The sequence below is a fragment of the Canis lupus genome, chromosome 6 (genome assembly GCF_011100685.1).
Source record: "Canis lupus familiaris isolate Mischka breed German Shepherd chromosome 6, alternate assembly UU_Cfam_GSD_1.0, whole genome shotgun sequence".
Lineage (NCBI taxonomy): Eukaryota > Metazoa > Chordata > Mammalia > Carnivora > Canidae > Canis > Canis lupus.
Window position 1 is genome coordinate 522,985 of NC_049227.1, and position 9,002 is coordinate 531,986.

Consider the following 9,002-nt stretch of genomic DNA (forward strand, 5'->3'; position numbering starts at 1 on the left):
GCTGTCTCAATCCCTCTTAGAAAAAGACAAAACAAAACTCTCCATTAATCACAATAGGAATTTAGTTATTTAATGCAGCCACTAATCTAACGTTACCAATAAAATCTAAGCAGTTATATCACAAAACCAGGGTTATATTCAGTAGACATACATTAACAATCTATACAACTTAACATTACACCAGAAAAGGAACTGAATGCAAATTTCCCCTGATTTTTGGTGGTCATCAAATATCATGGCACCGGTTACCAATAAAATTGTAAAAAACATTTTAAATATTCTCAATAAAATGGTAAAAAAATTATTTATTTATTTATTTTTAAAGATGTTATTTATTTATTCATGAGAGACACAGAGAGAGAGAGAGAGAGAGAGGCAGAGACACGGGCAGAGGGAGAAGCAGGCCCCATGCAGGGAGCCTGATGTGGGACTCGATCCCAGGACTCCAGGATCACACCCTGGGCCAAAGGCAGGCGCTAAACTGCTGTGCCACCCAGGGATCCCCAAAATGCTAAAAAATTCAATGAGCCTTTTAGTTTCCATATCAGGCTGAAGATTTAAAATATCAAGCTGGCCCCAATCTGTAAAAAATGACAGATAAATATTTACAGTGACTAGGCAGGTTATTTAATTACAGTGTTACTGGAGGACTACTCATCCTTAACAAAAACAAAAACAAAAAACAAAACAAAAACAAACAAACAAAAAAACCACACACCTCTCTGAGGTTAATTTCTCAGTGCAAACAAGTCTTTGTAAATACTGTGATAATATAAACTTGGAATCAAGACAGTGATGAAAAATTACACATAAGCCAATCTTATTTCTGATCTGTCTTCGTAAAGCCCTCTGGTGCCAACGCCCAACACTGTCCCCAATATAAAACTAAATTAAGAAGAGCAAAGTGACTCTACTTGCTGACATTGTTCTGCAGAGTTATCTTTCAGTAGGGCAAGGCTCAAGCTCCATTAACTTGCTTCTCTTGAGTGTGATTAGCAGAGAACCAAATTTATAAACTGATAGGATTGCTCAAAATACTGAACACACTTTTCAAACAGAAGCAAACTTCCGCCCCCAATTGTTAGTTTCATGTGCCATATTATTCTTCAAACTTGCATGGATACCAATAAGAAAAAAATTAGGAAAGCTTTGACCACATCTTGTACCTTTTGTCAAGGCTAAAGCACAAAATATTTCCATATTTTAATAGGAAAAAACATCAAACACATAATAAAGGAACTGCAGTGACAGTAAAGCTAATACAAAAAACCAATTCAGAAGACCAATTCAATTTTTCTTTCTTCAGTGAAATCTGTAAATAAATCAAGTTTTCATAGAAGTTGCCATTTTATTTGTTTTCTCTTTCCCAGGATCAGAAATTCCAAAATCTTAGGGGAAAAAATGGGGGAAAAATAACATTGCATGACAAATAGACCTAAATTCATAAAGAACCTTTTTTTAGAAATGAGATATTCCATAAAAAAAGAAATATTACCATTTGCAATGATGTGGAGGGAACTAGAGGAGCTAAGCAAATTAAGACAATCAGAGAAAGACAATTATCCTATGATCTCATATGTGGAATTTAAGAAACAAAACAGAGGATCGTAGGAGAGAGAGTAAAAAATAAAACGACAAAATCAGAGAGGGAGACAAACTATAAGAGACTCAATCATAGGAAACAAACTGAGGATCACTGGGGAGGAGGGGGTGGGAGGGTGGGGTAACTGGGTGATGGGCATGAAGGAGGGCATGTGATGTGATGAGCACTGGGTGTTATATATGACTGATGAATCACTGACCTCTACCTCTGAAACCAATAACACATTATATGGTAATTAATAGAATTTAAATACATTTATTTTATTTTTTTTTTTAAATTTTTATTTATTTATGATAGTCACACACACAGAGAGAGAGAGAGAGAGAGGCAGAGACACAGGCAGAGGGAGAAGCAGGCTCCATGCACTGGGAGCCCGACGTGGGATTCGATCCCGGGTCTCCAGGATCGCGCCCTGGGCCAAAGGCAGGCGCCAAACCGCTGCGCCACCCAGGGATCCCTAAATACATTTATTTTTAAAAGCCTTAAAAAATGAAAACAAAAAATTAGGTATTATGGAAGAAAACACCATGAAAATAATAACATGAGAATTTTTAGGCCCAGTAAATTTGAGTCCTGGTCTTCATAAAGATACAATAGCTTATGTAAGAAACTATAAATATATAGGACTCCAGGAAAAGTCAAAACACATGTTATTTAACATTCTGTAGGCCTAGACAACTTTTGAGGTGAAGGAAAAGGATAGCCAATTGAGTCTTCACCTAAGAATACAGAACTAGAATCTTCACTTAAGAATACAGAACTAGAGAACCCAGAAGTGGACCCTGAACTTTATGGTCAACTAATATTCGATAAAGGAGGAAAGACTATCCATTGGAAGAAAGACAGTCTCTTCAATAAATGGTGCTGGGAAAATTGGACATCCACATGCAGAAGAATGAAACTAGACCACTCTCTTTCACCATACACAAAGATAAACTCAAAATGGATGAAAGATCTAAATGTGAGACAAGATTCCATCAAAATCCTAGAGAAGAACACAGGAAACACCCTTTTTGAACTCGGCCACAGTAACTTCTTGCAAGATACATCCACGAAGGCAAAAGAAACAAAATCAAAAATGAACTGTTGGGACTTCATCAAGATAAGAAGCTTTTGCACAGCAAAGGATACAGTCAACAAAACTCAAAGACAACCTACAGAATGGGAGAAGATATTTGAAAAAGACGTATCAGATAAAGGGCTAGTTTCCAAGATCTATAAAGAACTTCTTAAACTCAACACCAAAGAAACAAACAATCCAATCAGGAAATGGGCAAAAGACATGAAGAGAAATCTCGCAGAGGAAGACATAGACATGGCCAACATGCATCTGAGAAAATGCTCTGCATCACTTGCCATCAGGGAAATACAAATCAAAACCACAATGAGATACCACCTCACACCAGTGAGAATGGGGCAAATTAACAAAGCAGGAAACCACAAATGTTGGAGAGGATGCGGAGAAAAGGGAACCCTCTTGCACTGTTGGTGGGAATGTGAACTGGTGCAGCCACTCTGGAAAACTGTGTGGAGGTTCCTCAAAGAGTTAAAAATATACCTGCCCTACGACCCAGCAATTGCACTTTTGGGGATTTACCCCAAAGATACAAATGCAATGAAATTCCGGGACACCTGCACCGCGATGTTTATAGCAGCAATGGCCACGATAGCCAAACTGTGGAAGGAGCCTCGGTGTCCAACGAAAGATGAATGGATAAAGAAGATGTGGTTTATGTATACAATGGAATATTACTCGGCTATTAGAAATGACAAATACCCACCATTTGCTTCAACGTGGATGGAACTGGAGGGCATTATGCTGAGTGAAGTAAGTCAGTCGGAGAAGGACAAACATTATATGTTCTCATTCGTTTGGGGAATATAAATAATAGTGAAAGGGAATATAAGGGAAGGGAGAAGAAATGTGTGGGAAATATCAGAAAGGGAGACAGAACGTAAAGACTGCTAACTCTGGGAAACGAACTAGGGGTGGTAGAAGGGGAGGAGGGCGGGGGGTGGGAGTGAATGGGTGACGGGCACTGGGGGTTATTCTGTATGTTAGTAAATTGAACACCAATAAAAAATAAATTAAAAAAAACCAAAAAAACAAAAAAACAAAAACAAAAACAAAAACAAAAACAAAAAAAGAATACAGAACTAGGGGGTTCCTGTCTGGCTCAGTCAGTAGAACATGTGACTCTTGATCTCACGGTTGTGAGTTGAAGCCCCATGTTGAATGTAGAGATTATTTAAAAATAAAATCTTGAAAAAAAAAAAAAAGAATACAGAACTATGAAGCATTGCTGGGTCAGAAGGGTGTTCCAAAATGGAATAATTTGTGAAATCATACAACTTAGATATATTTTTAAAAGGAAAGAAAAAGTACTAAATAATTACAGTTCCCTCCAAAAAGGAAATCTCAGGGCGTTTGGGTGGCTTAGTGGTTGAGTGTCTGCCTTCCGCTCAGGCCATGATTCCCGGAATCCTGGGATCGAGTCCCACATTGGGCTCCCCACAGGGAGCCTCCTTCTCCTCTGCGTATGTCTCTGCCTCTCTCTTTGTGTCTCTCCTGAATAAATAAATAAAATCTTAAAAAAAAAAAAAGAGGAAATCTCAAATTAAGGAGAAAAGATTCTGATAGTGTAAATGAGCCTGGCTCATAAAGCAAACCTAACAATGTATCCAAGATTCTGTCCATAAAAGTAAAGCCATGGATGGCATCTTTAATATTAAAGAAATAGGCTATAAAAAAAAGTTCTTTCTCAGACATGGTTTTAGTAAAAGGTCCTTTGTGCTCCTTTGTGGGCACAAAATAAAGTTCCATGAGTTTGCTCACTTTCCAGTATTATTCATAGACCAGTTCCAAAGAAAAAGAGCCATTTAATGCAGTGACTTCCCCATTGGCTGTTACTATGTAAATGGTATGCATCAGCTCATCTGGTTTGGTTTTCCTTTGCTTCAAAGTTCTTCAAAAGCTGACTTCACAGCCAGATTCTTGACAAGTGATCAACAGTGGCATCACCTCAAACCTTTATATATCTGGTCTGTGGACTGTCATCTTTTTCCATTAGTGTGGGAGGAGACCTGAATACTTCCTGTTTCAGTAGCACCATCTAGGACTGGATCAAATGCCACTGTTGCATTGCTGTTATCAAGCTGATGCTGGGAATGACCAGATCTTTGGGTCCTGCTTCCTGATCACTGTGTGTGGAAGCATCACTACAGTAAGAACTGTCGCCACTGTCCTCTGCTCCAGTTCCATTTTCAGTGTGCTGCTTCTTGCCTTGCAATGATCTGTTCATGGACAGTATCTTCAGTCCTTCATCCGTGCTGTGACTGAGTGCTTGTTGATCATTGTGCTTGTTGATCATGGCTAGTACTCTCTCTCCATGAACTTCATATTCTCCATGACTTGGATAAATCTTGCTGATGAATGCATCAATATTTGAATCTGGTCTTCGTGATCTTTTAGAAACTAGCTTTTTTCGACAGGTAAGATATTCTTTTTTTTACATTTATTTTTTAATAGAGAAAGAGAGAGAGAGTGGGAGAGGCAGAGGGAGAGGGAGAGAGAATCCCAAGCAGACTCCACGGTCAGCATGGAGCCTGACTTCGGGCTCAATCTCATGACCCTGAGTTCAAGACCTGAGCCCAAACCAAGAGGTGGACATTCAATCCACTGCGCCACCCAGGCACCTCAGGACGTTCTTTATTGCCACTTCTGAGGGCTGTGATAGTGTAGTCTGCCCAAAAGCTATGTAAACACTCCTTTGCAATCATGGTGTTCTCCAACATATCCAAACAAATTGGGTATATTAATTGACTGTGTAGTCTTGAAGATGAAACTACAATTTCTAAGCCATCTGTTGTTGCCACCTGAGATGTTCATTGTAATTCATATAAACAGAGTTCCCATATTTTGCTTAATGGTTGAATTCTGAGACATTGTGGCTCCTGCCCCCAGCCCAGGACTCACTGGCCACTGCCACATCCAGACTCAGGTACCAGCCACATGATATCAAAACATATTTCTGTTTTTTAAATTAAGATTTTATTTGTTTATTTGGTAGACGGAGAGCACAAGCAGGGGGAATGGGTGAGGGAGAAGCAAGTTCCCCGCTGAGCAGGGAGCCCTATGTGGGACTCAATCCAAGGACCCTGAGATTATGATCTGAGCCAAAGGTAGACGCTTAACTGACTGAACCACCCAGCCACCCCATCAAAACATATTTCTTAATGAAAAAATGACCTGAAGTGAAAGTCAGTGCTAGATCTGGTGACTAAAATGTAGGAAAAGCTAAGAGGCATATAATCGTTTTTTAGCCGGAAGACTGTTTTATAACTGACTTTCAAATCCTGTATATATAGGAATCATTGAGAATCTGAAGGATAACTTAAAATTTTCAACTAAACTACACTGTAGTAATATTCATGAGTTTGGGGATTTGTAAAGGTCTCAGGACTGGACCTGTGAGTGCCAAGAATCTAATCCAGGTTCGAATCCTAAATTTGCCTTGTCACAGAGACAGTATTTTAAGAATCTTGCCCTTGAGACAGAACATGAGAGACTCCTAACTCTGGGAAACGAACAAGGGCTGGTGGAAAGGGAGGTGGGCGGGGTGGGGGGGGGTGACTGGGTGATGGGCACTGAGGGGGGCACTTGACGGGATGAGCACTGGGTGTTATACTATATGTTGACAAATTGAACTCCAATTAAAAAAAAAAAAGAAAGAATCTTGCCCTTAGCTATCTCCTTGCTTCAGTGGCAAGATAATTATTGAGCTATTCATTTGTGCTTTTAGTCTCACTGCCATAGGAAGACTCAAATAAAGGTGAGAGATTTTTAATATTCTTTGTTTCTCCATCCAAGAAGCCTCTGTGTCCTGAGCTTGGGCTCCCCATCCTTTGAGAGCTCCTGATGGCTTTTATGTTGCAAAGCTGGGGAAAGAGGGAGTACAAGTAGGATTGCCACGTAACATATGGGATGCCCAGTTAAATTTGTATTTCTGTTAACTGATAATTTTTTAGTTTAAGTAACCTCCCCCCATTATTTGTTGTTTATCTGATGTACAAATTTAGCTGCATATTCTATATATTTACTCAATTGATAACCCTAAGTGAAGGATAAAATTTACAGCCCCCTCACCAAGCTCCCCCACCCCATAATGATTTGGAAGAGTACAAATCATTTCAAAGAGACTATATTAAGGGTGGAGGAAGTGGAGTGGCAAACTCAAGAGTTGGCGTTTTGGGAATGGCCTCGGGGGTTGGATTGTGCAGGTCTGGGACCTGTGCTTTACTGCCATGTGACTCCTGAGAAAGTCTAGCCCGCCCAGGGAGCTGGCAGCGGGGGTGGGTATTGTGGAAGCTGGACAGTGTGGTGGCTGGGGAGCTGCACGGCCCAAACCCCTGCCAAAGGGGGATCCCTGGTGGCTCAGCGGTTTCGCTCCTGCCTTTGGCCCGGGGCGCGATCCGGGAGTCCCGGGATCGAGTCCCGCGTCGGGCTCCTGGCATGGAGACTGCTTCTCCCTCTGCCTGTGTCTCTGCCTCTCTCGCTCTCTCTCTCTATGTCTATCATAAATAAATAAAAATAAATCTTAAAAAAAAAACCCTGCCAAATAATCCTATACGCTGTATGGCTCAAGATAAAGCAACAGGGGCAAATGGGACTTGTCTGACACATTTCAAGTGATTCAAATGATTGGCATGAAGTAAGTGCTTTAGTTAACGTTTTGAACAAATGGAGTAATATGATGTTTCTTGACTTTCCATAACATACATCAAAATAATATTCATTGTACTTCTATCAAAGAAGTTTCTTTCGCTTCCTCCTTTCCTGAATGTCCATGGATTTTGCTCTGTTAGGGCTTATCTGCTTTGGCACCAGGCACAGCAGTCAAAAAATCCCCACAGTGTCCATTTTACTGTCCAAATTACAGAAAAATACGTACTATTTGAGCACCACAAAAATATCACAAGCACCATCTAAAAATGGTTTCAGCCTGTTTTTAAGCATTCTCCAGTACAATATTTTAGCACAGCTGAGATATTTTGAGAGTCCCTTGGAGGTTTGTGATGAAGGAATGGGACCAGTATTTTTCAGTTTACTCAGCCTAATTACTAAATGATTACTAATACAAATAATTTCTATATCTCGAGGTATATGTGTGACTTTGAACATGGCAGATCCTTAAGGTAGAGTGTGAAGAGTGGAGATTGAATGCCTTTCCTCTGCTGTGAGCAAATCTGCCAGACGGATGAGCTGGAGAAGGTCATTCATCCTCTCCAAACTAGTTTCTCATTTGGGCTCAGAATTAAATATCACTAAGGTTCTTTCCAATATAAAGAGATTGCTATTTGCTATTCAAAGACCTGGATTTTAGTCCTGGCTTTGCTGTGTGACCTTAGGCAAGCTATAAAACCTCTTTCAACCTCTGACTTCTCACTTGTAAAATGGAGATAATAACATTCCCAGGTTGTTCCAAGGGCCAAATAAACCAAAATACGGGATAATACTTTCTTTTTTTAAAAGATTTATTTATTTATTTATGATAGACATAGAGAGAGAGAGAGAAAGAGAGAGAGAGAGAGAGGCAGAGACATAGGAGGAGGGAGAAGCAGGCTCCATGCCGGGAGCCCGATGTGGGACTCGATCCTGGGACCCCAGGATCGTGCCCTGGGCCAAAGGCTGAGCCACCCTGGGATCCCCCAGGATAATACTTTCTAATAAACCATGAAGTAATAAATTAATGCAGAGGTATCAATTTTTATTTTTAACAGTAGCTGATCATAGGGGTGCCTGGGTGGTTCAGTCAGTTAAGGGTCCAACTGTTGGTTTTGGCTCAGGTCATGATCTTATGGGTCGTGAGATTGAGCCCTGAGGCAGGCTTTGCCTGCTTGAGATTCTATCTCCCTCTCTCTCTGCACCTCCCACCCTCACCCCACAACATTAGTAAATAAACAAATATCTTTAAAAACAAAGAATAGCTGACCATATAGTAAAACAAAATAAAACAGTTATTATTTATGGTTTTGGTTTCTTCAAAAGTCACAAAAACAGGGAAATCATGAATGTATTTACTGGACCTTTATAGCAATAGGCAGTTAGTTTAAAATATTGGACTTCTATAAAATGGTGGACTCTGGGAATGCTTGGCCATGGTAAAGGAATACAGCCTCTTCACTCTGATATGGAGGAGCACTTAGCCAACACCAAGGAGCAGCTGAGTTATTGGTCTGCAGCAAGACACAGAGCACAACACATCAGGTGGCCGTGAAACACTTTGCTTCTTGGGACCTAAAAAAAATCATGCTTCTCACTGGGGTTAAATTATATAAAACAATTTTGATGGACTACATAGTGTGGGGGGAGTTGAGGGAAGGATAATTTTAGGTAAAA

The 9,002-nt window shown here is 40.2% G+C and overlaps 1 pseudogene; it reads right to left on the minus strand.

The window, feature by feature from the left end:
* Positions 1 to 654: 654 nt before the first annotated feature.
* Positions 655 to 5,617, minus strand: LOC100688452 (annotated as a pseudogene).
* Positions 5,618 to 9,002: the final 3,385 nt, after the last annotated feature.